The 27,168-nt window shown below is 50.7% G+C and overlaps 20 non-coding genes across 20 annotated transcripts; all 20 read right to left on the bottom strand.

The window, feature by feature from the left end:
• Window positions 1–750: 750 nt before the first annotated feature.
• TRNAL-CAG (transfer RNA leucine (anticodon CAG)) lies at window positions 751–833 on the bottom strand. Its single transcript has one exon. It is a non-coding gene; the product is annotated as a tRNA-Leu (tRNA).
• A 1,020-nt stretch (window positions 834–1,853) lies between these two features.
• Window positions 1,854–1,936, bottom strand: TRNAL-CAG (transfer RNA leucine (anticodon CAG)). Its single transcript has one exon. It is a non-coding gene; the product is annotated as a tRNA-Leu (tRNA).
• Window positions 1,937–2,418: 482 nt separating this feature from the next.
• TRNAL-CAG (transfer RNA leucine (anticodon CAG)) lies at window positions 2,419–2,501 on the bottom strand. Its single transcript has one exon. It is a non-coding gene; the product is annotated as a tRNA-Leu (tRNA).
• A 1,565-nt stretch (window positions 2,502–4,066) lies between these two features.
• On the bottom strand, window positions 4,067–4,149 carry TRNAL-CAG (transfer RNA leucine (anticodon CAG)). Its single transcript has one exon. It is a non-coding gene; the product is annotated as a tRNA-Leu (tRNA).
• A 1,566-nt stretch (window positions 4,150–5,715) lies between these two features.
• On the bottom strand, window positions 5,716–5,798 carry TRNAL-CAG (transfer RNA leucine (anticodon CAG)). Its single transcript has one exon. It is a non-coding gene; the product is annotated as a tRNA-Leu (tRNA).
• A 1,574-nt stretch (window positions 5,799–7,372) lies between these two features.
• Window positions 7,373–7,455, bottom strand: TRNAL-CAG (transfer RNA leucine (anticodon CAG)). The gene has a single exon. It is a non-coding gene; the product is annotated as a tRNA-Leu (tRNA).
• Window positions 7,456–8,475: 1,020 nt separating this feature from the next.
• Window positions 8,476–8,558, bottom strand: TRNAL-CAG (transfer RNA leucine (anticodon CAG)). Its single transcript has one exon. It is a non-coding gene; the product is annotated as a tRNA-Leu (tRNA).
• A 482-nt stretch (window positions 8,559–9,040) lies between these two features.
• On the bottom strand, window positions 9,041–9,123 carry TRNAL-CAG (transfer RNA leucine (anticodon CAG)). Its single transcript has one exon. It is a non-coding gene; the product is annotated as a tRNA-Leu (tRNA).
• Window positions 9,124–10,688: 1,565 nt separating this feature from the next.
• On the bottom strand, window positions 10,689–10,771 carry TRNAL-CAG (transfer RNA leucine (anticodon CAG)). The gene has a single exon. It is a non-coding gene; the product is annotated as a tRNA-Leu (tRNA).
• A 1,566-nt stretch (window positions 10,772–12,337) lies between these two features.
• On the bottom strand, window positions 12,338–12,420 carry TRNAL-CAG (transfer RNA leucine (anticodon CAG)). The gene has a single exon. It is a non-coding gene; the product is annotated as a tRNA-Leu (tRNA).
• A 1,574-nt stretch (window positions 12,421–13,994) lies between these two features.
• TRNAL-CAG (transfer RNA leucine (anticodon CAG)) lies at window positions 13,995–14,077 on the bottom strand. The gene has a single exon. It is a non-coding gene; the product is annotated as a tRNA-Leu (tRNA).
• A 1,020-nt stretch (window positions 14,078–15,097) lies between these two features.
• TRNAL-CAG (transfer RNA leucine (anticodon CAG)) lies at window positions 15,098–15,180 on the bottom strand. The gene has a single exon. It is a non-coding gene; the product is annotated as a tRNA-Leu (tRNA).
• A 482-nt stretch (window positions 15,181–15,662) lies between these two features.
• Window positions 15,663–15,745, bottom strand: TRNAL-CAG (transfer RNA leucine (anticodon CAG)). The gene has a single exon. It is a non-coding gene; the product is annotated as a tRNA-Leu (tRNA).
• Window positions 15,746–17,310: 1,565 nt separating this feature from the next.
• TRNAL-CAG (transfer RNA leucine (anticodon CAG)) lies at window positions 17,311–17,393 on the bottom strand. The gene has a single exon. It is a non-coding gene; the product is annotated as a tRNA-Leu (tRNA).
• A 1,020-nt stretch (window positions 17,394–18,413) lies between these two features.
• Window positions 18,414–18,496, bottom strand: TRNAL-CAG (transfer RNA leucine (anticodon CAG)). The gene has a single exon. It is a non-coding gene; the product is annotated as a tRNA-Leu (tRNA).
• A 2,134-nt stretch (window positions 18,497–20,630) lies between these two features.
• Window positions 20,631–20,713, bottom strand: TRNAL-CAG (transfer RNA leucine (anticodon CAG)). Its single transcript has one exon. It is a non-coding gene; the product is annotated as a tRNA-Leu (tRNA).
• A 1,574-nt stretch (window positions 20,714–22,287) lies between these two features.
• Window positions 22,288–22,370, bottom strand: TRNAL-CAG (transfer RNA leucine (anticodon CAG)). The gene has a single exon. It is a non-coding gene; the product is annotated as a tRNA-Leu (tRNA).
• Window positions 22,371–23,944: 1,574 nt separating this feature from the next.
• TRNAL-CAG (transfer RNA leucine (anticodon CAG)) lies at window positions 23,945–24,027 on the bottom strand. Its single transcript has one exon. It is a non-coding gene; the product is annotated as a tRNA-Leu (tRNA).
• Window positions 24,028–25,047: 1,020 nt separating this feature from the next.
• Window positions 25,048–25,130, bottom strand: TRNAL-CAG (transfer RNA leucine (anticodon CAG)). Its single transcript has one exon. It is a non-coding gene; the product is annotated as a tRNA-Leu (tRNA).
• A 482-nt stretch (window positions 25,131–25,612) lies between these two features.
• TRNAL-CAG (transfer RNA leucine (anticodon CAG)) lies at window positions 25,613–25,695 on the bottom strand. The gene has a single exon. It is a non-coding gene; the product is annotated as a tRNA-Leu (tRNA).
• Window positions 25,696–27,168: the final 1,473 nt, after the last annotated feature.

The raw sequence follows: 27,168 nt of genomic DNA, 5'->3' as shown, positions 1-27,168 counted from the left end.
GGTTTTTCATTTAAGCACTGTAGTACACCTGCCAAAAGGGCAGTGAAGCATTCCAGGACGAACTGCAGACCTAGCTGGAGGACGGGAGTGTGTGGAGCAAGCTCCAACTCCATCTCCCTGTTCCAGAAGTCCGTGGCCGGCAGTTATAGGAAGCGTGGAATGCAATCACATGAAAAGTAAAAACCCGTTTCAGGCATGTCAGAAGTGGGATTCGAACCCACGCCTCCAGAGGAGACTGCCGCGCCTTAGACCACTTGGCCATCCTGACTCTGCCTTAGGCGCTCGCCTGAATCGGCTTAGAGGCTATGTTGGCAAGTCTTTGACCACACTTAAATCCTCTTGGATTTCCTAAAATGTCTCCACAGTCTGCCAGGAATATACTCTCGCGCATCCCACCCACCCCTCCTAACCCACCACCCTCCCCATCCATTTTAAAAATGTCACTTCATTCCCACTAGGCCCAGTTAAAAGGACAACACATTGGGTTCTTTATGCATTTTTTCCAAAGGCAAAATGTCACGGTGCGCCCGTTTGCATGTCCACAAGGCCGGCCCAGTCCAAAGATGGTTTTTCACTGGAGTTCACTTTCCCAAAAAAGAAGCGAGGAAATACAGGAAGCACTGGAAATCAACCATGAGGCCTGCAGTGCGTGCTCCAACTCCATCTCCCTGTTCCAGAAAGCCTTGGCCAGCAGTTATAGGACGCCTGGAATGTAACAATCAAATGAAAAGAAAAATTCTGTTACAGACATGTCAGAAGTGGGATTCGAACCCACACCTCCAGAGGAGACTGCGACCTGAACCCATCGCCTTAGACCACTCGGCCATCCTGACTCTGCCATTTGCACCCCTCAGATGCGGCTTAGAGGCAATGTTGGAAAGTCTCAAAGACCACCCGCCTAAAATCCTCTCCTATTGCATTAAAGTCTCCCAATTCCTCCCAAAATAATAATCAAAGGCAGGGCAGCACTCATACATCGACTACTGGCACAGACGTGCAGGGTTCAATCCCTATGTACAGCAGCTACTTGTCACAAGCACACATGAGTCTTTCATGTTTCTGCAGAACGGTGCTGCCTGCCACCTGTTAACAGACACAAGCAACTACACCTCAGGAAATAGGAAGGCAGGAGGCGGGCTGGTTTATGCAAATAAAAGCATGCACTGTGTCCAACCCTTCAGGAGGTTCAGGCAGTGTGCTAGAGCCTTCTTGGTCACAAGAGGTTGGGCACTAGTCCCGGGGAGCCTGTTTAGGCTGAAAGGACTGTGTATGGGCCGGCCTGATCTCCCTGTACTCCTGCACAGGACTCACTCTAAATGACAGGGCTAAAGAGTTCTGCCAGCAAAGCCTATATACAATGGCCGTTCGGGGCCGTTTGGGCAGACAGGTGGTTGGTTGGGCAGAGGGCGAGGAGGAAGAACTGTGTTCACTCCTCTGCCTGCCTTTTTACCTCTCGCTTCCCCCCACTCACTCCTCCATCTGCCTCCCACTATGTCACACTAACTTTCCTCCTGACCTCCATTTCAAATAGGTCACTTCATTCCAACTAGGCCCAGTGAAAAGGACAAGACGTTGGGTTCTTTATGCATTTTTTCCAAAGACAAAATGCCGCGCTGCGCCCATTTGCAAGTCCACAAAGCTAGCACAGTCCTAAGACGGTTTTTCATTTAAGCACTGTAGTACACCTGCCAAAAGGGCAGTGAAGCATTCCAGGACGAACTGCAGACCTAGCTGGAGGACGGGAGTGTGTGGAGCAAGCTCCAACTCCATCTCCCTGTTCCAGAAGTCCGTGGCCGGCAGTTATAGGAAGCGTGGAATGCAATCACATGAAAAGTAAAAACCCATTTCAGGCATGTCAGAAGTGGGATTCGAACCCACGCCTCCAGAGGAGACTGCGACCTGAACGCAGCGCCTTAGACCACTCGGCCAACCTGACTCTGCCTTAGGCGCTCGCCTGAATCGGCTTAGAGGCTATGTTGGCAAGTCTTTGACCACACTTAAATCCTCTTGGATTTCCTAAAATGTCTCCACAGTCTGCCAGGAATATACTCTCGCGCATCCCACCCACCCCTCCTAACCCACCACCCTCCCCATCCATTTTAAAAATGTCACTTCATTCCCACTAGGCCCAGTTAAAAGGACAACACATTGGGTTCTTTATGCATTTTTTCCAAAGGCAAAATGTCGCGGTGCGCCCGTTTGCATGTCCACAAGGCCGGCCCAGTCCAAAGATGGTTTTTCACTGGAGTTCACTTTCCCAAAAAAGAAGCGAGGAAATACAGGAAGCACTGGAAATCAACCATGAGGCCTGCAGTGCGTGCTCCAACTCCATCTCCCTGTTCCAGAAAGCCTTGGCCAGCAGTTATAGGACGCCTGGAATGTTACAATCAAATGAAAAGAAAAATTCTGTTACAGACATGTCAGAAGTGGGATTCAAACCCACGCCTCCAGAGGAGACTGCGACCTGAACGCAGCGCCTTAGACCACTCGGCCATCCTGACTCTGCCATTTGCACCCCTCAGATGCGGCTTAGAGGCAATGTTGGAAAGTCTCAAAGACCACCCGCCTAAAATCCTCTCCTATTGCATTAAAGTCTCCCAATTCCTCCCAAAAGAATAATCACAGGCAGGGCAGCACTCATACAACGACTACTGGCACAGACGTGCAGGGTTCAATCCCTATGTACAGCAGCTACTTGTCACAAGCACACATGAGTCTTTCATGTTTCTGCAGAACGGTGCTGCCTGCCACCTGTTAACAACACAAGCAACTACACCTCAGGAAATAGGAAGGCAGGAGGCGGGCTGGTTTATGCAAATAAAAGCATGCACTGTGTCCAACCCTTCAGGAGGTTCAGGCAGTGTGCTAGAGCCTTCTTGGTCACAAGAGGTTGGGCACTAGTCCCGGGGAGCCTGTTTAGGCTGAAAGGACTGTGTATGGGCCGGCCTGATCTCCCTGTACTCCTGCACAGGACTCACTCTAAATGACAGGGCTAAAGAGTTCTGCCAGCAAAGCCTATATACAATGGCCGTTCGTGGCCGTTTGGGCAGGCAGGTGGTTGGTTGGGCAGAGGGCGAGGAGGAAGAACTGTGTTCACTCCTCTGCCTGCCTTTTTACCTCTCGCTTCCCCCCACTCACTCCTCCATCTGCCTCCCACTATGTCACACTAACTTTCCTCCTGACCTCCATTTCAAATAGGTCACTTCATTCCAACTAGGCCCAGTGAAAAGGACAAGACGTTGGGTTCTTTATGCATTTTTTCCAAAGACAAAATGCCGCGCTGCGCCCATTTGCAAGTCCACAAAGCTAGCACAGTCCTAAGACGGTTTTTCATTTAAGCACTGTAGTACACCTGCCAAAAGGGCAGTGAAGCATTCCAGGACGAACTGCAGACCTAGCTGGAGGACGGGAGTGTGTGGAGCAAGCTCCAACTCCATCTCCCTGTTCCAGAAGTCCGTGGCCGGCAGTTATAGGAAGCGTGGAATGCAATCACATGAAAAGTAAAAACCCGTTTCAGGCATGTCAGAAGTGGGATTCGAACCCAGACCTGAACGCAGCACCTTAGACCACTCGGCCATCCTGACTCTGCCTTAGGCGCTCGCCTGAATCGGCTTAGAGGCTATGTTGGCAAGTCTTTGACCACACTTAAATCCTCTTGGATTTCCTAAAATGTCTCCACAGTCTGCCAGGAATATACTCTCGCGCATCCCACCCACCCCTCCTAACCCACCACCCTCCCCATCCATTTTAAAAATGTCACTTCATTCCCACTAGGCCCAGTTAAAAGGACAACACATTGGGTTCTTTATGCATTTTTTCCAAAGGCAAAATGTCGCGGTGCGCCCGTTTGCATGTCCACAAGGCCGGCCCAGTCCAAAGATGGTTTTTCACTGGAGTTCACTTTCCCAAAAAAGAAGCGAGGAAATACAGGAAGCACTGGAAATCAACCATGAGGCCTGCAGTGCGTGCTCCAACTCCATCTCCCTGTTCCAGAAAGCCTTGGCCAGCAGTTATAGGACGCCTGGAATGTTACAATCAAATGAAAAGAAAAATTCTGTTACAGACATGTCAGAAGTGGGATTCGAACCCACGCCTCCAGAGGAGACTGCGACCTGAACGCAGCTCCTTAGACCACTCAGCCATCCTGACTCTGCCATTTGCACCCCTCAGATGTGGCTTAGAGGCAATGTTGGAAAGTCTCAAAGACCACCCGCCTAAAATCCTCTCCTATTGCATTAAAGTCTCCCAATTCCTCCCAAAAGAATAATCACAGGCAGGGCAGCACTCATACAACGACTACTGGCACAGACGTGCAGGGTTCAATCCCTATGTACAGCAGCTACTTGTCACAAGCACACATGAGTCTTTCATGTTTCTGCAGAACGGTGCTGCCTGCCACCTGTTAACAGACACAAGCAACTACACCTCAGGAAATAGGAAGGCAGGAGGCGGGCTGGTTTATGCAAATAAAAGCATGCACTGTGTCCAACCCTTCAGGAGGTTCAGGCAGTGTGCTAGAGCCTTCTTGGTCACAAGAGGTTGGGCACTAGTCCCGGGGAGCCTGTTTAGGCTGAAAGGACTGTGTATGGGCCGGCCTGATCTCCCTGTACTCCTGCACAGGACTCACTCTAAATGACAGGGCTAAAGAGTTCTGCCAGCAAAGCCTATATACACTGGCCGTTCGGGGCCGTTTGGGCAGGCAGGTGGTTGGTTGGGCAGAGGGCGAGGAGGAAGAACTGTGTTCACTCCTCTGCCTGCCTTTTTACCTCTCGCTTCCCCCCACTCACTCCTCCATCTGCCTCCCACTATGTCACACTAACTTTCCTCCTGACCTCCATTTCAAATAGGTCACTTCATTCCAACTAGGCCCAGTGAAAAGGACAAGACGTTGGGTTCTTTATGCATTTTTTCCAAAGACAAAATGCCGCGCTGCGCCCATTTGCAAGTCCACAAAGCTAGCACAGTCCTAAGACGGTTTTTCATTTAAGCACTGTAGTACACCTGCCAAAAGGGCAGTGAAGCATTCCAGGACGAACTGCAGACCTAGCTGGAGGACGGGAGTGTGTGGAGCAAGCTCCAACTCCATCTCCCTGTTCCAGAAGTCCGTGGCCGGCAGTTATAGGAAGCGTGGAATGCAATCACATGAAAAGTAAAAACCCGTTTCAGGCATGTCAGAAGTGGGATTCGAACCCAGACCTGAACGCAGCACCTTAGACCACTCGGCCATCCTGACTCTGCCTTAGGCGCTCGCCTGAATCGGCTTAGAGGCTATGTTGGCAAGTCTTTGACCACACTTAAATCCTCTTGGATTTCCTAAAATGTCTCCACAGTCTGCCAGGAATATACTCTCGCGCATCCCACCCACCCCTCCTAACCCACCACCCTCCCCATCCATTTTAAAAATGTCACTTCATTCCCACTAGGCCCAGTTAAAAGGACAACACATTGGGTTCTTTATGCATTTTTTCCAAAGGCAAAATGTCGCGGTGCGCCCGTTTGCATGTCCACAAGGCCGGCCCAGTCCAAAGATGGTTTTTCACTGGAGTTCACTTTCCCAAAAAAGAAGCGAGGAAATACAGGAAGCACTGGAAATCAACCATGAGGCCTGCAGTGCGTGCTCCAACTCCATCTCCCTGTTCCAGAAAGCCTTGGCCAGCAGTTATAGGACGCCTGGAATGTTACAATCAAATGAAAAGAAAAATTCTGTTACAGACATGTCAGAAGTGGGATTCGAACCCACGCCTCCAGAGGAGACTGCGACCTGAACGCAGCGCCTTAGACCACTCGGCCATCCTGACTCTGCCATTTGCACCCCTCAGATGCGGCTTAGAGGCAATGTTGGAAAGTCTCAAAGACCACCCGCCTAAAATCCTCTCCTATTGCATTAAAGTCTCCCAATTCCTCCCAAAAGAATAATCACAGGCAGGGCAGCACTCATACAACGACTACTGGCACAGACGTGCAGGGTTCAATCCCTATGTACAGCAGCTACTTGTCACAAGCACACATGAGTCTTTCATGTTTCTGCAGAACGGTGCTGCCTGCCACCTGTTAACAGACACAAGCAACTACACCTCAGGAAATAGGAAGGCAGGAGGCGGGCTGGTTTATGCAAATAAAAGCATGCACTGTGTCCAACCCTTCAGGAGGTTCAGGCAGTGTGCTAGAGCCTTCTTGGTCACAAGAGGTTGGGCACTAGTCCCGGGGAGCCTGTCTAGGCTGAAAGGACTGTGTATGGGCCGGCCTGATCTCCCTGTACTCCTGCACAGGACTCACTCTAAATGACAGGGCTAAAGAGTTCTGCCAGCAAAGCCTATATACAATGGCCGTTCGTGGCCGTTTGGGCAGGCAGGTGGTTGGTTGGGCAGAGGGCGAGGAGGAAGAACTGTGTTCACTCCTCTGCCTGCCTTTTTACCTCTCGCTTCCCCCCACTCACTCCTCCATCTGCCTCCCACTATGTCACACTAACTTTCCTCCTGACCTCCATTTCAAATAGGTCACTTCACTCCAACTAGGCCCAGTGAAAAGGACAAGACGTTGGGTTCTTTATGCATTTTTTCCAAAGACAAAATGCCGCGCTGCGCCCATTTGCAAGTCCACAAAGCTAGCACAGTCCTAAGACGGTTTTTCATTTAAGCACTGTAGTACACCTGCCAAAAGGGCAGTGAAGCATTCCAGGACGAACTGCAGACCTAGCTGGAGGACGGGAGTGTGTGGAGCAAGCTCCAACTCCATCTCCCTGTTCCAGAAGTCCGTGGCCGGCAGTTATAGGAAGCGTGGAATGCAATCACATGAAAAGTAAAAACCCGTTTCAGGCATGTCAGAAGTGGGATTCGAACCCACGCCTCCAGAGGAGACTGCCGCGCCTTAGACCACTTGGCCATCCTGACTCTGCCTTAGGCGCTCGCCTGAATCGGCTTAGAGGCTATGTTGGCAAGTCTTTGACCACACTTAAATCCTCTTGGATTTCCTAAAATGTCTCCACAGTCTGCCAGGAATATACTCTCGCGCATCCCACCCACCCCTCCTAACCCACCACCCTCCCCATCCATTTTAAAAATGTCACTTCATTCCCACTAGGCCCAGTTAAAAGGACAACACATTGGGTTCTTTATGCATTTTTTCCAAAGGCAAAATGTCACGGTGCGCCCGTTTGCATGTCCACAAGGCCGGCCCAGTCCAAAGATGGTTTTTCACTGGAGTTCACTTTCCCAAAAAAGAAGCGAGGAAATACAGGAAGCACTGGAAATCAACCATGAGGCCTGCAGTGCGTGCTCCAACTCCATCTCCCTGTTCCAGAAAGCCTTGGCCAGCAGTTATAGGACGCCTGGAATGTTACAATCAAATGAAAAGAAAAATTCTGTTACAGACATGTCAGAAGTGGGATTCGAACCCACACCTCCAGAGGAGACTGCGACCTGAACCCATCGCCTTAGACCACTCGGCCATCCTGACTCTGCCATTTGCACCCCTCAGATGCGGCTTAGAGGCAATGTTGGAAAGTCTCAAAGACCACCCGCCTAAAATCCTCTCCTATTGCATTAAAGTCTCCCAATTCCTCCCAAAAGAATAATCACAGGCAGGGCAGCACTCATACATCGACTACTGGCACAGACGTGCAGGGTTCAATCCCTATGTACAGCAGCTACTTGTCACAAGCACACATGAGTCTTTCATGTTTCTGCAGAACGGTGCTGCCTGCCACCTGTTAACAGACACAAGCAACTACACCTCAGGAAATAGGAAGGCAGGAGGCGGGCTGGTTTATGCAAATAAAAGCATGCACTGTGTCCAACCCTTCAGGAGGTTCAGGCAGTGTGCTAGAGCCTTCTTGGTCACAAGAGGTTGGGCACTAGTCCCGGGGAGCCTGTTTAGGCTGAAAGGACTGTGTATGGGCCGGCCTGATCTCCCTGTACTCCTGCACAGGACTCACTCTAAATGACAGGGCTAAAGAGTTCTGCCAGCAAAGCCTATATACAATGGCCGTTCGGGGCCGTTTGGGCAGACAGGTGGTTGGTTGGGCAGAGGGCGAGGAGGAAGAACTGTGTTCACTCCTCTGCCTGCCTTTTTACCTCTCGCTTCCCCCCACTCACTCCTCCATCTGCCTCCCACTATGTCACACTAACTTTCCTCCTGACCTCCATTTCAAATAGGTCACTTCATTCCAACTAGGCCCAGTGAAAAGGACAAGACGTTGGGTTCTTTATGCATTTTTTCCAAAGACAAAATGCCGCGCTGCGCCCATTTGCAAGTCCACAAAGCTAGCACAGTCCTAAGACGGTTTTTCATTTAAGCACTGTAGTACACCTGCCAAAAGGGCAGTGAAGCATTCCAGGACGAACTGCAGACCTAGCTGGAGGACGGGAGTGTGTGGAGCAAGCTCCAACTCCATCTCCCTGTTCCAGAAGTCCGTGGCCGGCAGTTATAGGAAGCGTGGAATGCAATCACATGAAAAGTAAAAACCCATTTCAGGCATGTCAGAAGTGGGATTCGAACCCACGCCTCCAGAGGAGACTGCGACCTGAACGCAGCGCCTTAGACCACTCGGCCAACCTGACTCTGCCTTAGGCGCTCGCCTGAATCGGCTTAGAGGCTATGTTGGCAAGTCTTTGACCACACTTAAATCCTCTTGGATTTCCTAAAATGTCTCCACAGTCTGCCAGGAATATACTCTCGCGCATCCCACCCACCCCTCCTAACCCACCACCCTCCCCATCCATTTTAAAAATGTCACTTCATTCCCACTAGGCCCAGTTAAAAGGACAACACATTGGGTTCTTTATGCATTTTTTCCAAAGGCAAAATGTCGCGGTGCGCCCGTTTGCATGTCCACAAGGCCGGCCCAGTCCAAAGATGGTTTTTCACTGGAGTTCACTTTCCCAAAAAAGAAGCGAGGAAATACAGGAAGCACTGGAAATCAACCATGAGGCCTGCAGTGCGTGCTCCAACTCCATCTCCCTGTTCCAGAAAGCCTTGGCCAGCAGTTATAGGACGCCTGGAATGTTACAATCAAATGAAAAGAAAAATTCTGTTACAGACATGTCAGAAGTGGGATTCAAACCCACGCCTCCAGAGGAGACTGCGACCTGAACGCAGCGCCTTAGACCACTCGGCCATCCTGACTCTGCCATTTGCACCCCTCAGATGCGGCTTAGAGGCAATGTTGGAAAGTCTCAAAGACCACCCGCCTAAAATCCTCTCCTATTGCATTAAAGTCTCCCAATTCCTCCCAAAAGAATAATCACAGGCAGGGCAGCACTCATACAACGACTACTGGCACAGACGTGCAGGGTTCAATCCCTATGTACAGCAGCTACTTGTCACAAGCACACATGAGTCTTTCATGTTTCTGCAGAACGGTGCTGCCTGCCACCTGTTAACAACACAAGCAACTACACCTCAGGAAATAGGAAGGCAGGAGGCGGGCTGGTTTATGCAAATAAAAGCATGCACTGTGTCCAACCCTTCAGGAGGTTCAGGCAGTGTGCTAGAGCCTTCTTGGTCACAAGAGGTTGGGCACTAGTCCCGGGGAGCCTGTTTAGGCTGAAAGGACTGTGTATGGGCCGGCCTGATCTCCCTGTACTCCTGCACAGGACTCACTCTAAATGACAGGGCTAAAGAGTTCTGCCAGCAAAGCCTATATACAATGGCCGTTCGTGGCCGTTTGGGCAGGCAGGTGGTTGGTTGGGCAGAGGGCGAGGAGGAAGAACTGTGTTCACTCCTCTGCCTGCCTTTTTACCTCTCGCTTCCCCCCACTCACTCCTCCATCTGCCTCCCACTATGTCACACTAACTTTCCTCCTGACCTCCATTTCAAATAGGTCACTTCATTCCAACTAGGCCCAGTGAAAAGGACAAGACGTTGGGTTCTTTATGCATTTTTTCCAAAGACAAAATGCCGCGCTGCGCCCATTTGCAAGTCCACAAAGCTAGCACAGTCCTAAGACGGTTTTTCATTTAAGCACTGTAGTACACCTGCCAAAAGGGCAGTGAAGCATTCCAGGACGAACTGCAGACCTAGCTGGAGGACGGGAGTGTGTGGAGCAAGCTCCAACTCCATCTCCCTGTTCCAGAAGTCCGTGGCCGGCAGTTATAGGAAGCGTGGAATGCAATCACATGAAAAGTAAAAACCCGTTTCAGGCATGTCAGAAGTGGGATTCGAACCCAGACCTGAACGCAGCACCTTAGACCACTCGGCCATCCTGACTCTGCCTTAGGCGCTCGCCTGAATCGGCTTAGAGGCTATGTTGGCAAGTCTTTGACCACACTTAAATCCTCTTGGATTTCCTAAAATGTCTCCACAGTCTGCCAGGAATATACTCTCGCGCATCCCACCCACCCCTCCTAACCCACCACCCTCCCCATCCATTTTAAAAATGTCACTTCATTCCCACTAGGCCCAGTTAAAAGGACAACACATTGGGTTCTTTATGCATTTTTTCCAAAGGCAAAATGTCGCGGTGCGCCCGTTTGCATGTCCACAAGGCCGGCCCAGTCCAAAGATGGTTTTTCACTGGAGTTCACTTTCCCAAAAAAGAAGCGAGGAAATACAGGAAGCACTGGAAATCAACCATGAGGCCTGCAGTGCGTGCTCCAACTCCATCTCCCTGTTCCAGAAAGCCTTGGCCAGCAGTTATAGGACGCCTGGAATGTTACAATCAAATGAAAAGAAAAATTCTGTTACAGACATGTCAGAAGTGGGATTCGAACCCACGCCTCCAGAGGAGACTGCGACCTGAACGCAGCTCCTTAGACCACTCAGCCATCCTGACTCTGCCATTTGCACCCCTCAGATGTGGCTTAGAGGCAATGTTGGAAAGTCTCAAAGACCACCCGCCTAAAATCCTCTCCTATTGCATTAAAGTCTCCCAATTCCTCCCAAAAGAATAATCACAGGCAGGGCAGCACTCATACAACGACTACTGGCACAGACGTGCAGGGTTCAATCCCTATGTACAGCAGCTACTTGTCACAAGCACACATGAGTCTTTCATGTTTCTGCAGAACGGTGCTGCCTGCCACCTGTTAACAGACACAAGCAACTACACCTCAGGAAATAGGAAGGCAGGAGGCGGGCTGGTTTATGCAAATAAAAGCATGCACTGTGTCCAACCCTTCAGGAGGTTCAGGCAGTGTGCTAGAGCCTTCTTGGTCACAAGAGGTTGGGCACTAGTCCCGGGGAGCCTGTTTAGGCTGAAAGGACTGTGTATGGGCCGGCCTGATCTCCCTGTACTCCTGCACAGGACTCACTCTAAATGACAGGGCTAAAGAGTTCTGCCAGCAAAGCCTATATACACTGGCCGTTCGGGGCCGTTTGGGCAGGCAGGTGGTTGGTTGGGCAGAGGGCGAGGAGGAAGAACTGTGTTCACTCCTCTGCCTGCCTTTTTACCTCTCGCTTCCCCCCACTCACTCCTCCATCTGCCTCCCACTATGTCACACTAACTTTCCTCCTGACCTCCATTTCAAATAGGTCACTTCATTCCAACTAGGCCCAGTGAAAAGGACAAGACGTTGGGTTCTTTATGCATTTTTTCCAAAGACAAAATGCCGCGCTGCGCCCATTTGCAAGTCCACAAAGCTAGCACAGTCCTAAGACGGTTTTTCATTTAAGCACTGTAGTACACCTGCCAAAAGGGCAGTGAAGCATTCCAGGACGAACTGCAGACCTAGCTGGAGGACGGGAGTGTGTGGAGCAAGCTCCAACTCCATCTCCCTGTTCCAGAAGTCCGTGGCCGGCAGTTATAGGAAGCGTGGAATGCAATCACATGAAAAGTAAAAACCCGTTTCAGGCATGTCAGAAGTGGGATTCGAACCCAGACCTGAACGAAGCACCTTAGACCACTCGGCCATCCTGACTCTGCCTTAGGCGCTCGCCTGAATCGGCTTAGAGGCTATGTTGGCAAGTCTTTGACCACACTTAAATCCTCTTGGATTTCCTAAAATGTCTCCACAGTCTGCCAGGAATATACTCTCGCGCATCCCACCCACCCCTCCTAACCCACCACCCTCCCCATCCATTTTAAAAATGTCACTTCATTCCCACTAGGCCCAGTTAAAAGGACAACACATTGGGTTCTTTATGCATTTTTTCCAAAGGCAAAATGTCGCGGTGCGCCCGTTTGCATGTCCACAAGGCCGGCCCAGTCCAAAGATGGTTTTTCACTGGAGTTCACTTTCCCAAAAAAGAAGCGAGGAAATACAGGAAGCACTGGAAATCAACCATGAGGCCTGCAGTGCGTGCTCCAACTCCATCTCCCTGTTCCAGAAAGCCTTGGCCAGCAGTTATAGGACGCCTGGAATGTTACAATCAAATGAAAAGAAAAATTCTGTTACAGACATGTCAGAAGTGGGATTCGAACCCACGCCTCCAGAGGAGACTGCGACCTGAACGCAGCGCCTTAGACCACTCGGCCATCCTGACTCTGCCATTTGCACCCCTCAGATGCGGCTTAGAGGCAATGTTGGAAAGTCTCAAAGACCACCCGCCTAAAATCCTCTCCTATTGCATTAAAGTCTCCCAATTCCTCCCAAAAGAATAATCACAGGCAGGGCAGCACTCATACAACGACTACTGGCACAGACGTGCAGGGTTCAATCCCTATGTACAGCAGCTACTTGTCACAAGCACACATGAGTCTTTCATGTTTCTGCAGAACGGTGCTGCCTGCCACCTGTTAACAGACACAAGCAACTACACCTCAGGAAATAGGAAGGCAGGAGGCGGGCTGGTTTATGCAAATAAAAGCATGCACTGTGTCCAACCCTTCAGGAGGTTCAGGCAGTGTGCTAGAGCCTTCTTGGTCACAAGAGGTTGGGCACTAGTCCCGGGGAGCCTGTTTAGGCTGAAAGGACTGTGTATGGGCCGGCCTGATCTCCCTGTACTCCTGCACAGGACTCACTCTAAATGACAGGGCTAAAGAGTTCTGCCAGCAAAGCCTATATACAATGGCCGTTCGTGGCCGTTTGGGCAGGCAGGTGGTTGGTTGGGCAGAGGGCGAGGAGGAAGAACTGTGTTCACTCCTCTGCCTGCCTTTTTACCTCTCGCTTCCCCCCACTCACTCCTCCATCTGCCTCCCACTATGTCACACTAACTTTCCTCCTGACCTCCATTTCAAATAGGTCACTTCACTCCAACTAGGCCCAGTGAAAAGGACAAGACGTTGGGTTCTTTATGCATTTTTTCCAAAGACAAAATGCCGCGCTGCGCCCATTTGCAAGTCCACAAAGCTAGCACAGTCCTAAGACGGTTTTTCATTTAAGCACTGTAGTACACCTGCCAAAAGGGCAGTGAAGCATTCCAGGACGAACTGCAGACCTAGCTGGAGGACGGGAGTGTGTGGAGCAAGCTCCAACTCCATCTCCCTGTTCCAGAAGTCCGTGGCCGGCAGTTATAGGAAGCGTGGAATGCAATCACATGAAAAGTAAAAACCCGTTTCAGGCATGTCAGAAGTGGGATTCGAACCCACGCCTCCAGAGGAGACTGCCGCGCCTTAGACCACTTGGCCAACCTGACTCTGCCTTAGGCGCTCGCCTGAATCGGCTTAGAGGCTATGTTGGCAAGTCTTTGACCACACTTAAATCCTCTTGGATTTCCTAAAATGTCTCCACAGTCTGCCAGGAATATACTCTCGCGCATCCCACCCACCCCTCCTAACCCACCACCCTCCCCATCCATTTTAAAAATGTCACTTCATTCCCACTAGGCCCAGTTAAAAGGACAACACATTGGGTTCTTTATGCATTTTTTCCAAAGGCAAAATGTCACGGTGCGCCCGTTTGCATGTCCACAAGGCCGGCCCAGTCCAAAGATGGTTTTTCACTGGAGTTCACTTTCCCAAAAAAGAAGCGAGGAAATACAGGAAGCACTGGAAATCAACCATGAGGCCTGCAGTGCGTGCTCCAACTCCATCTCCCTGTTCCAGAAAGCCTTGGCCAGCAGTTATAGGACGCCTGGAATGTTACAATCAAATGAAAAGAAAAATTCTGTTACAGACATGTCAGAAGTGGGATTCGAACCCACACCTCCAGAGGAGACTGCAACCTGAACCCATCGCCTTAGACCACTCGGCCATCCTGACTCTGCCATTTGCACCCCTCAGATGCGGCTTAGAGGCAATGTTGGAAAGTCTCAAAGACCACCCGCCTAAAATCCTCTCCTATTGCATTAAAGTCTCCCAATTCCTCCCAAAAGAATAATCACAGGCAGGGCAGCACTCATACATCGACTACTGGCACAGACGTGCAGGGTTCAATCCCTATGTACAGCAGCTACTTGTCACAAGCACACATGAGTCTTTCATGTTTCTGCAGAACGGTGCTGCCTGCCACCTGTTAACAGACAAAAGCAACTACACCTCAGGAAATAGGAAGGCAGGAGGCGGGCTGGTTTATGCAAATAAAAGCATGCACTGTGTCCAACCCTTCAGGAGGTTCAGGCAGTGTGCTAGAGCCTTCTTGGTCACAAGAGGTTGGGCACTAGTCCCGGGGAGCCTGTTTAGGCTGAAAGGACTGTGTATGGGCCGGCCTGATCTCCCTGTACTCCTGCACAGGACTCACTCTAAATGACAGGGCTAAAGAGTTCTGCCAGCAAAGCCTATATACAATGGCCGTTCGGGGCCGTTTGGGCAGACAGGTGGTTGGTTGGGCAGAGGGCGAGGAGGAAGAACTGTGTTCACTCCTCTGCCTGCCTTTTTACCTCTCGCTTCCCCCCACTCACTCCTCCATCTGCCTCCCACTATGTCACACTAACTTTCCTCCTGACCTCCATTTCAAATAGGTCACTTCATTCCAACTAGGCCCAGTGAAAAGGACAAGACGTTGGGTTCTTTATGCATTTTTTCCAAAGACAAAATGCCGCGCTGCGCCCATTTGCAAGTCCACAAAGCTAGCACAGTCCTAAGACGGTTTTTCATTTAAGCACTGTAGTACACCTGCCAAAAGGGCAGTGAAGCATTCCAGGACGAACTGCAGACCTAGCTGGAGGACGGGAGTGTGTGGAGCAAGCTCCAACTCCATCTCCCTGTTCCAGAAGTCCGTGGCCGGCAGTTATAGGAAGCGTGGAATGCAATCACATGAAAAGTAAAAACCCATTTCAGGCATGTCAGAAGTGGGATTCGAACCCACGCCTCCAGAGGAGACTGCGACCTGAACGCAGCGCCTTAGACCACTCGGCCAACCTGACTCTGCCTTAGGCGCTCGCCTGAATCGGCTTAGAGGCTATGTTGGCAAGTCTTTGACCACACTTAAATCCTCTTGGATTTCCTAAAATGTCTCCACAGTCTGCCAGGAATATACTCTCGCGCATCCCACCCACCCCTCCTAACCCACCACCCTCCCCATCCATTTTAAAAATGTCACTTCATTCCCACTAGGCCCAGTTAAAAGGACAACACATTGGGTTCTTTATGCATTTTTTCCAAAGGCAAAATGTCGCGGTGCGCCCGTTTGCATGTCCACAAGGCCGGCCCAGTCCAAAGATGGTTTTTCACTGGAGTTCACTTTCCCAAAAAAGAAGCGAGGAAATACAGGAAGCACTGGAAATCGACCATGAGGCCTGCAGTGCGTGCTCCAACTCCATCTCCCTGTTCCAGAAAGCCTTGGCCAGCAGTTATAGGACGCCTGGAATGTTACAATCAAATGAAAAGAAAAATTCTGTTACAGACATGTCAGAAGTGGGATTCAAACCCACGCCTCCAGAGGAGACTGCGACCTGAACGCAGCGCCTTAGACCACTCGGCCATCCTGACTCTGCCATTTGCACCCCTCAGATGCGGCTTAGAGGCAATGTTGGAAAGTCTCAAAGACCACCCGCCTAAAATCCTCTCCTATTGCATTAAAGTCTCCCAATTCCTCCCAAAAGAATAATCACAGGCAGGGCAGCACTCATACAACGACTACTGGCACAGACGTGCAGGGTTCAATCCCTATGTACAGCAGCTACTTGTCACAAGCACACATGAGTCTTTCATGTTTCTGCAGAACGGTGCTGCCTGCCACCTGTTAACAACACAAGCAACTACACCTCAGGAAATAGGAAGGCAGGAGGCGGGCTGGTTTATGCAAATAAAAGCATGCACTGTGTCCAACCCTTCAGGAGGTTCAGGCAGTGTGCTAGAGCCTTCTTGGTCACAAGAGGTTGGGCACTAGTCCCGGGGAGCCTGTTTAGGCTGAAAGGACTGTGTATGGGCCGGCCTGATCTCCCTGTACTCCTGCACAGGACTCACTCTAAATGACAGGGCTAAAGAGTTCTGCCAGCAAAGCCTATATACAATGGCCGTTCGTGGCCGTTTGGGCAGGCAGGTGGTTGGTTGGGCAGAGGGCGAGGAGGAAGAACTGTGTTCACTCCTCTGCCTGCCTTTTTACCTCTCGCTTCCCCCCACTCACTCCTCCATCTGCCTCCCACTATGTCACACTAACTTTCCTCCTGACCTCCATTTCAAATAGGTCACTTCATTCCAACTAGGCCCAGTGAAAAGGACAAGACGTTGGGTTCTTTATGCATTTTTTCCAAAGACAAAATGCCGCGCTGCGCCCATTTGCAAGTCCACAAAGCTAGCACAGTCCTAAGACGGTTTTTCATTTAAGCACTGTAGTACACCTGCCAAAAGGGCAGTGAAGCATTCCAGGACGAACTGCAGACCTAGCTGGAGGACGGGAGTGTGTGGAGCAAGCTCCAACTCCATCTCCCTGTTCCAGAAGTCCGTGGCCGGCAGTTATAGGAAGCGTGGAATGCAATCACATGAAAAGTAAAAACCCGTTTCAGGCATGTCAGAAGTGGGATTCGAACCCAGACCTGAACGCAGCACCTTAGACCACTCGGCCATCCTGACTCTGCCTTAGGCGCTCGCCTGAATCGGCTTAGAGGCTATGTTGGCAAGTCTTTGACCACACTTAAATCCTCTTGGATTTCCTAAAATGTCTCCACAGTCTGCCAGGAATATACTCTCGCGCATCCCACCCACCCCTCCTAACCCACCACCCTCCCCATCCATTTTAAAAATGTCACTTCATTCCCACTAGGCCCAGTTAAAAGGACAACACATTGGGTTCTTTATGCATTTTTTCCAAAGGCAAAATGTCGCGGTGCGCCCGTTTGCATGTCCACAAGGCCGGCCCAGTCCAAAGATGGTTTTTCACTGGAGTTCACTTTCCCAAAAAAGAAGCGAGGAAATACAGGAAGCACTGGAAATCAACCATGAGGCCTGCAGTGCGTGCTCCAACTCCATCTCCCTGTTCCAGAAAGCCTTGGCCAGCAGTTATAGGACGCCTGGAATGTTACAATCAAATGAAAAGAAAAATTCTGTTACAGACATGTCAGAAGTGGGATTCGAACCCACGCCTCCAGAGGAGACTGCGACCTGAACGCAGCGCCTTAGACCACTCAGCCATCCTGACTCTGCCATTGGCACCCCTCAGATGTGGCTTAGAGGCAATGTTGGAAAGTCTCAAAGACCACCCGCCTAAAATCCTCTCCTATTGCATTAAAGTCTCCCAATTCCTCCCAAAAGAATAATCACAGGCAGGGCAGCACTCATACAACGACTACTGGCACAGACGTGCAGGGTTCAATCCCTATGTACAGCAGCTACTTGTCACAAGCACACATGAGTCTTTCATGTTTCTGCAGAACGGTGCTGCCTGCCACCTGGTAACAGACACAAGCAACTACACCTCAGGAAATAGGAAGGCAGGAGGCGGGCTGGTTTATGCAAATAAAAGCATGCACTGTGTCCAACCCTTCAGGAGGTTCAGGCAGTGTGCTAGAGCCTTCTTGGTCACAAGAGGTTGGGCACTAGTCCCGGGGAGCCTGTTTAGGCTGAAAGGACTGTGTATGGGCCGGCCTGATCTCCCTGTACTCCTGCACAGGACTCACTCTAAATGACAGGGCTAAAGAGTTCTGCCAGCAAAGCCTATATACAATGGCCGTTCGTGGCCGTTTGGGCAGGCAGGTGGTTGGTTGGGCAGAGGGCGAGGAGGAAGAACTGTGTTCACTCCTCTGCCTGCCTTTTTACCTCTCGCTTCCCCCCACTCACTCCTCCATCTGCCTCCCACTATGTCACACTAACTTTCCTCCTGACCTCCATTTCAAATAGGTCACTTCACTCCAACTAGGCCCAGTGAAAAGGACAAGACGTTGGGTTCTTTATGCATTTTTTCCAAAGACAAAATGCTGCGCTGCGCCCATTTGCAAGTCCACAAAGCTAGCACAGTCCTAAAACGGTTTTTCATTTAAGCACTGTAGTACACCTGCCAAAAGGGCAGTGAAGCATTCCAGGACGAACTGCAGACCTAGCTGGAGGACGGGAGTGTGTGGAGCAAGCTCCAACTCCATCTCCCTGTTCCAGAAGTCCGTGGCCGGCAGTTATAGGAAGCGTGGAATGCAATCACATGAAAAGTAAAAACCCGTTTCAGGCATGTCAGAAGTGGGATTCGAACCCACGCCTCCAGAGGAGACTGCGACCTGAACGCAGCGCCTTAGACCACTCGGCCATCCTGACTCTGCCTTAGGCGCTCGCCTGAATCGGCTTAGAGGCTATGTTGGCAAGTCTTTGACCACACTTAAATCCTCTTGGATTTCCTAAAATGTCTCCACAGTCTGCCAGGAATATACTCTCGCGCATCCCACCCACCCCTCCTAACCCACCACCCTCCCCATCCATTTTAAAAATGTCACTTCATTCCCACTAGGCCCAGTTAAAAGGACAACACATTGGGTTCTTTATGCATTTTTTCCAAAGGCAAAATGTCACGGTGCGCCCGTTTGCATGTCCACAAGGCCGGCCCAGTCCAAAGATGGTTTTTCACTGGAGTTCACTTTCCCAAAAAAGAAGCGAAGAAATACAGGAAGCACTGGAAATCAACCATGAGGCCTGCAGTGCGTGCTCCAACTCCATCTCCCTGTTCCAGAAAGCCTTGGCCAGCAGTTATAGGACGCCTGGAATGTTACAATCAAATGAAAAGAAAAATTCTGTTACAGACATTTCAGAAGTGGGAGAAGTGGGATTCAAACCCACGCCTCCAGAGGAGACTGCCTTAGACCACTCGGCCATCCTGACTCTGCCATTTGCACCCCTCAGATGCGGCTTAGAGGCAATGTTGGAAAGTCTCAAAGACCACCCGCCTAAAATCCTCTTCTAATACATTAAAGTCTCCCAATTGCTCCCAAAAGAATAATCACAGGCAGGGCAGCACTCATACAACGACTACTGGCACAGACGTGCAGGGTTCAATCCCTATGTACAGCAGCTACTTGTCACAAGCACACATGAGTCTTTCATGTTTCTGCAGAACGGTGCTGCCTGCCACCTGTTAACAGACACAAGCAACTACACCTCAGGAAATAGGAAGGCAGGAGGCGGGCTGGTTTATGCAAATAAAAGCATGCACTGTGTCCAACCCTTCAGGAGGTTCAGGCAGTGTGCTAGAGCCTTCTTGGTCACAAGAGGTTGGGCACTAGTCCCGGGGAGCCTGTTTAGGCTGAAAGGACTGTGTATGGGCCGGCCTGATCTCCCTGTACTCCTGCACAGGACTCACTCTAAATGACAGGGCTAAAGAGTTCTGCCAGCAAAGCCTATATACACTGGCCGTTCGTGGCCGTTCGGGGCCGTTTGGGCAGGCAGGTGGTTGGTTGGGCAGAGGGCGAGGAGGAAGAACTGTGTTCACTCCTCTGCCTGCCTTTTTACCTCTCGCTTCCCCCCACTCACTCCTCCATCTGCCTCCCACTATGTCACACTAACTTTCCTCCTGACCTCCATTTCAAATAGGTCACTTCATTCCAACTAGGCCCAGTGAAAAGGACAAGACGTTGGGTTCTTTATGCATTTTTTCCAAAGACAAAATGCCGCGCTGCGCCCATTTGCAAGTCCACAAAGCTAGCACAGTCCTAAGACGGTTTTTCATTTAAGCACTGTAGTACACCTGCCAAAAGGGCAGTGAAGCATTCCAGGACGAACTGCAGACCTAGCTGGAGGACGGGAGTGTGTGGAGCAAGCTCCAACTCCATCTCCCTGTTCCAGAAGTCCGTGGCCGGCAGTTATAGGAAGCGTGGAATGCAATCACATGAAAAGTAAAAACCCGTTTCAGGCATGTCAGAAGTGGGATTCGAACCCAGACCTGAACGCAGCACCTTAGACCACTCGGCCATCCTGACTCTGCCTTAGGCGCTCGCCTGAATCGGCTTAGAGGCTATGTTGGCAAGTCTTTGACCACACTTAAATCCTCTTGGATTTCCTAAAATGTCTCCACAGTCTGCCAGGAATATACTCTCGCGCATCCCACCCACCCCTCCTAACCCACCACCCTCCCCATCCATTTTAAAAATGTCACTTCATTCCCACTAGGCCCAGTTAAAAGGACAACACATTGGGTTCTTTATGCATTTTTTCCAAAGGCAAAATGTCGCGGTGCGCCCGTTTGCATGTCCACAAGGCCGGCCCAGTCCAAAGATGGTTTTTCACTGGAGTTCACTTTCCCAAAAAAGAAGCGAGGAAATACAGGAAGCACTGGAAATCAACCATGAGGCCTGCAGTGCGTGCTCCAACTCCATCTCCCTGTTCCAGAAAGCCTTGGCCAGCAGTTATAGGACGCCTGGAATGTTACAATCAAATGAAAAGAAAAATTCTGTTACAGACATGTCAGAAGTGGGATTCGAACCCACGCCTCTAGAGGAGACTGCGACCTGAACGCAGCGCCTTAGACCACTCGGCCATCCTGACTCTGCCATTTGCACCCCTCAGATGCGGCTTAGAGGCAATGTTGGAAAGTCTCAAAGACCACCCGCCTAAAATCCTCTCCTATTGCATTAAAGTCTCCCAATTCCTCCCAAAAGAATAATCACAGGCAGGGCAGCACTCATACAACGACTACTGGCACAGACGTGCAGGGTTCAATCCCTATGTACAGCAGCTACTTGTCACAAGCACACATGAGTCTTTCATGTTTCTGCAGAACGGTGCTGCCTGCCACCTGTTAACAGACACAAGCAACTACACCTCAGGAAATAGGAAGGCAGGAGGCGGGCTGGTTTATGCAAATAAAAGCATGCACTGTGTCCAACCCTTCAGGAGGTTCAGGCAGTGTGCTAGAGCCTTCTTGGTCACAAGAGGTTGGGCACTAGTCCCGGGGAGCCTGTTTAGGCTGAAAGGACTGTGTATGGGCCGGCCTGATCTCCCTGTACTCCTGCACAGGACTCACTCTAAATGACAGGGCTAAAGAGTTCTGCCAGCAAAGCCTATATACAATGGCCGTTCGTGGCCGTTTGGGCAGGCAGGTGGTTGGTTGGGCAGAGGGCGAGGAGGAAGAACTGTGTTCACTCCTCTGCCTGCCTTTTTACCTCTCGCTTCCCCCCACTCACTCCTCCATCTGCCTCCCACTATGTCACACTAACTTTCCTCCTGACCTCCATTTCAAATAGGTCACTTCACTCCAACTAGGCCCAGTGAAAAGGACAAGACGTTGGGTTCTTTATGCATTTTTTCCAAAGACAAAATGCCGCGCTGCGCCCATTTGCAAGTCCACAAAGCTAGCACAGTCCTAAGACGGTTTTTCATTTAAGCACTGTAGTACACCTGCCAAAAGGGCAGTGAAGCATTCCAGGACGAACTGCAGACCTAGCTGGAGGACGGGAGTGTGTGGAGCAAGCTCCAACTCCATCTCCCTGTTCCAGAAGTCCGTGGCCGGCAGTTATAGGAAGCGTGGAATGCAATCACATGAAAAGTAAAAACCCGTTTCAGGCATGTCAGAAGTGGGATTCGAACCCACGCCTCCAGAGGAGACTGCCGCGCCTTAGACCACTCGGCCATCCTGACTCTGCCTTAGGCGCTCGCCTGAATCGGCTTAGAGGCTATGTTGGCAAGTCTTTGACCACACTTAAATCCTCTTGGATTTCCTAAAATGTCTCCACAGTCTGCCAGGAATATACTCTCGCGCATCCCACCCACCCCTCCTAACCCACCACCCTCCCCATCCATTTTAAAAATGTCACTTCATTCCCACTAGGCCCAGTTAAAAGGACAACACATTGGGTTCTTTATGCATTTTTTCCAAAGGCAAAATGTCACGGTGCGCCCGTTTGCATGTCCACAAGGCCGGCCCAGTCCAAAGATGGTTTTTCACTGGAGTTCACTTTCCCAAAAAAGAAGCGAGGAAATACAGGAAGCACTGGAAATCAACCATGAGGCCTGCAGTGCGTGCTCCAACTCCATCTCCCTGTTCCAGAAAGCCTTGGCCAGCAGTTATAGGACGCCTGGAATGTTACAATCAAATGAAAAGAAAAATTCTGTTACAGACATGTCAGAAGTGGGATTCGAACCCACACCTCCAGAGGAGACTGCGACCTGAACCCATCGCCTTAGACCACTCGGCCATCCTGACTCTGCCATTTGCACCCCTCAGATGCGGCTTAGAGGCAATGTTGGAAAGTCTCAAAGACCACCCGCCTAAAATCCTCTCCTATTGCATTAAAGTCTCCCAATTCCTCCCAAAAGAATAATCACAGGCAGGGCAGCACTCATACATCGACTACTGGCACAGACGTGCAGGGTTCAATCCCTATGTACAGCAGCTACTTGTCACAAGCACACATGAGTCTTTCATGTTTCTGCAGAACGGTGCTGCCTGCCACCTGTTAACAGACACAAGCAACTACACCTCAGGAAATAGGAAGGCAGGAGGCGGGCTGGTTTATGCAAATAAAAGCATGCACTGTGTCCAACCCTTCAGGAGGTTCAGGCAGTGTGCTAGAGCCTTCTTGGTCACAAGAGGTTGGGCACTAGTCCCGGGGAGCCTGTTTAGGCTGAAAGGACTGTGTATGGGCCGGCCTGATCTCCCTGTACTCCTGCACAGGACTCACTCTAAATGACAGGGCTAAAGAGTTCTGCCAGCAAAGCCTATATACAATGGCCGTTCGGGGCCGTTTGGGCAGACAGGTGGTTGGTTGGGCAGAGGGCGAGGAGGAAGAACTGTGTTCACTCCTCTGCCTGCCTTTTTACCTCTCGCTTCCCCCCACTCACTCCTCCATCTGCCTCCCACTATGTCACACTAACTTTCCTCCTGACCTCCATTTCAAATAGGTCACTTCACTCCAACTAGGCCCAGTGAAAAGGACAAGACGTTGGGTTCTTTATGCATTTTTTCCAAAGACAAAATGCCGCGCTGCGCCCATTTGCAAGTCCACAAAGCTAGCACAGTCCTAAGACGGTTTTTCATTTAAGCACTGTAGTACACCTGCCAAAAGGGCAGTGAAGCATTCCAGGACGAACTGCAGACCTAGCTGGAGGACGGGAGTGTGTGGAGCAAGCTCCAACTCCATCTCCCTGTTCCAGAAGTCCGTGGCCGGCAGTTATAGGAAGCGTGGAATGCAATCACATGAAAAGTAAAAACCCGTTTCAGGCATGTCAGAAGTGGGATTCGAACCCACGCCTCCAGAGGAGACTGCCGCGCCTTAGACCACTCGGCCATCCTGACTCTGCCTTAGGCGCTCGCCTGAATCGGCTTAGAGGCTATGTTGGCAAGTCTTTGACCACACTTAAATCCTCTTGGATTTCCTAAAATGTCTCCACAGTCTGCCAGGAATATACTCTCGCGCATCCCACCCACCCCTCCTAACCCACCACCCTCCCCATCCATTTTAAAAATGTCACTTCATTCCCACTAGGCCCAGTTAAAAGGACAACACATTGGGTTCTTTATGCATTTTTTCCAAAGGCAAAATGTCACGGTGCGCCCGTTTGCATGTCCACAAGGCCGGCCCAGTCCAAAGATGGTTTTTCACTGGAGTTCACTTTCCCAAAAAAGAAGCGAGGAAATACAGGAAGCACTGGAAATCAACCATGAGGCCTGCAGTGCGTGCTCCAACTCCATCTCCCTGTTCCAGAAAGCCTTGGCCAGCAGTTATAGGACGCCTGGAATGTTACAATCAAATGAAAAGAAAAATTCTGTTACAGACATGTCAGAAGTGGGATTCGAACCCACACCTCCAGAGGAGACTGCGACCTGAACCCATCGCCTTAGACCACTCGGCCATCCTGACTCTGCCATTTGCACCCCTCAGATGCGGCTTAGAGGCAATGTTGGAAAGTCTCAAAGACCACCCGCCTAAAATCCTCTCCTATTGCATTAAAGTCTCCCAATTCCTCCCAAAAGAATAATCACAGGCAGGGCAGCACTCATACATCGACTACTGGCACAGACGTGCAGGGTTCAATCCCTATGTACAGCAGCTACTTGTCACAAGCACACATGAGTCTTTCATGTTTCTGCAGAACGGTGCTGCCTGCCACCTGTTAACAGACACAAGCAACTACACCTCAGGAAATAGGAAGGCAGGAGGCGGGCTGGTTTATGCAAATAAAAGCATGCACTGTGTCCAACCCTTCAGGAGGTTCAGGCAGTGTGCTAGAGCCTTCTTGGTCACAAGAGGTTGGGCACTAGTCCCGGGGAGCCTGTTTAGGCTGAAAGGACTGTGTATGGGCCGGCCTGATCTCCCTGTACTCCTGCACAGGACTCACTCTAAATGACAGGGCTAAAGAGTTCTGCCAGCAAAGCCTATATACAATGGCCGTTCGGGGCCGTTTGGGCAGACAGGTGGTTGGTTGGGCAGAGGGCGAGGAGGAAGAACTGTGTTCACTCCTCTGCCTGCCTTTTTACCTCTCGCTTCCCCCCACTCACTCCTCCATCTGCCTCCCACTATGTCACACTAACTTTCCTCCTGACCTCCATTTCAAATAGGTCACTTCATTCCAACTAGGCCCAGTGAAAAGGACAAGACGTTGGGTTCTTTATGCATTTTTTCCAAAGACAAAATGCCGCGCTGCGCCCATTTGCAAGTCCACAAAGCTAGCACAGTCCTAAGACGGTTTTTCATTTAAGCACTGTAGTACACCTGCCAAAAGGGCAGTGAAGCATTCCAGGACGAACTGCAGACCTAGCTGGAGGACGGGAGTGTGTGGAGCAAGCTCCAACTCCATCTCCCTGTTCCAGAAGTCCGTGGCCGGCAGTTATAGGAAGCGTGGAATGCAATCACATGAAAAGTAAAAACCCATTTCAGGCATGTCAGAAGTGGGATTCGAACCCACGCCTCCAGAGGAGACTGCGACCTGAACGCAGCGCCTTAGACCACTCGGCCAACCTGACTCTGCCTTAGGCGCTCGCCTGAATCGGCTTAGAGGCTATGTTGGCAAGTCTTTGACCACACTTAAATCCTCTTGGATTTCCTAAAATGTCTCCACAGTCTGCCAGGAATATACTCTCGCGCATCCCACCCACCCCTCCTAACCCACCACCCTCCCCATCCATTTTAAAAATGTCACTTCATTCCCACTAGGCCCAGTTAAAAGGACAACACATTGGGTTCTTTATGCATTTTTTCCAAAGGCAAAATGTCGCGGTGCGCCCGTTTGCATGTCCACAAGGCCGGCCCAGTCCAAAGATGGTTTTTCACTGGAGTTCACTTTCCCAAAAAAGAAGCGAGGAAATACAGGAAGCACTGGAAATCAACCATGAGGCCTGCAGTGCGTGCTCCAACTCCATCTCCCTGTTCCAGAAAGCCTTGGCCAGCAGTTATAGGACGCCTGGAATGTTACAATCAAATGAAAAGAAAAATTCTGTTACAGACATGTCAGAAGTGGGATTCGAACCCACGCCTCCAGAGGAGACTGCGACCTGAACGCAGCGCCTTAGACCACTCGGCCATCCTGACTCTGCCATTTGCACCCCTCAGATGCGGCTTAGAGGCAATGTTGGAAAGTCTCAAAGACCACCCGCCTAAAATCCTCTCCTATTGCATTAAAGTCTCCCAATTCCTCCCAAAAGAATAATCACAGGCAGGGCAGCACTCATACAACGACTACTGGCACAGACGTGCAGGGTTCAATCCCTATGTACAGCAGCTACTTGTCACAAGCACACATGAGTCTTTCATGTTTCTGCAGAACGGTGCTGCCTGCCACCTGTTAACAGACACAAGCAACTACACCTCAGGAAATAGGAAGGCAGGAGGCGGGCTGGTTTATGCAAATAAAAGCATGCACTGTGTCCAACCCTTCAGGAGGTTCAGGCAGTGTGCTAGAGCCTTCTTGGTCACAAGAGGTTGGGCACTAGTCCCGGGGAGCCTGTTTAGGCTGAAAGGACTGTGTATGGGCCGGCCTGATCTCCCTGTACTCCTGCACAGGACTCACTCTAAATGACAGGGCTAAAGAGTTCTGCCAGCAAAGCCTATATACAATGGCCGTTCGTGGCCGTTTGGGCAGGCAGGTGGTTGGTTGGGCAGAGGGCGAGGAGGAAGAACTGTGTTCACTCCTCTGCCTGCCTTTTTACCTCTCGCTTCCCCCCACTCACTCCTCCATCTGCCTCCCACTATGTCACACTAACTTTCCTCCTGACCTCCATTTCAAATAGGTCACTTCACTCCAACTAGGCCCAGTGAAAAGGACAAGACGTTGGGTTCTTTATGCATTTTTTCCAAAGACAAAATGCCGCGCTGCGCCCATTTGCAAGTCCACAAAGCTAGCACAGTCCTAAGACGGTTTTTCATTTAAGCACTGTAGTACACCTGCCAAAAGGGCAGTGAAGCATTCCAGGACGAACTGCAGACCTAGCTGGAGGACGGGAGTGTGTGGAGCAAGCTCCAACTCCATCTCCCTGTTCCAGAAGTCCGTGGCCGGCAGTTATAGGAAGCGTGGAATGCAATCACATGAAAAGTAAAAACCCGTTTCAGGCATGTCAGAAGTGGGATTCGAACCCACGCCTCCAGAGGAGACTGCCGCGCCTTAGACCACTCGGCCATCCTGACTCTGCCTTAGGCGCTCGCCTGAATCGGCTTAGAGGCTATGTTGGCAAGTCTTTGACCACACTTAAATCCTCTTGGATTTCCTAAAATGTCTCCACAGTCTGCCAGGAATATACTCTCGCGCATCCCACCCACCCCTCCTAACCCACCACCCTCCCCATCCATTTTAAAAATGTCACTTCATTCCCACTAGGCCCAGTTAAAAGGACAACACATTGGGTTCTTTATGCATTTTTTCCAAAGGCAAAATGTCACGGTGCGCCCGTTTGCATGTCCACAAGGCCGGCCCAGTCCAAAGATGGTTTTTCACTGGAGTTCACTTTCCCAAAAAAGAAGCGAGGAAATACAGGAAGCACTGGAAATCAACCATGAGGCCTGCAGTGC

The sequence above is a fragment of the Ambystoma mexicanum genome, chromosome 11 (assembly GCF_040938575.1).
Source record: "Ambystoma mexicanum isolate Mex_15411 chromosome 11, UKY_AmexF1_1, whole genome shotgun sequence".
Classification (NCBI taxonomy): domain Eukaryota; kingdom Metazoa; phylum Chordata; class Amphibia; order Caudata; family Ambystomatidae; genus Ambystoma; species Ambystoma mexicanum.
The sequence above is the reverse complement of the archived record's forward strand: the minus strand, read 5'-3'. Positions and strand labels throughout refer to the sequence as shown.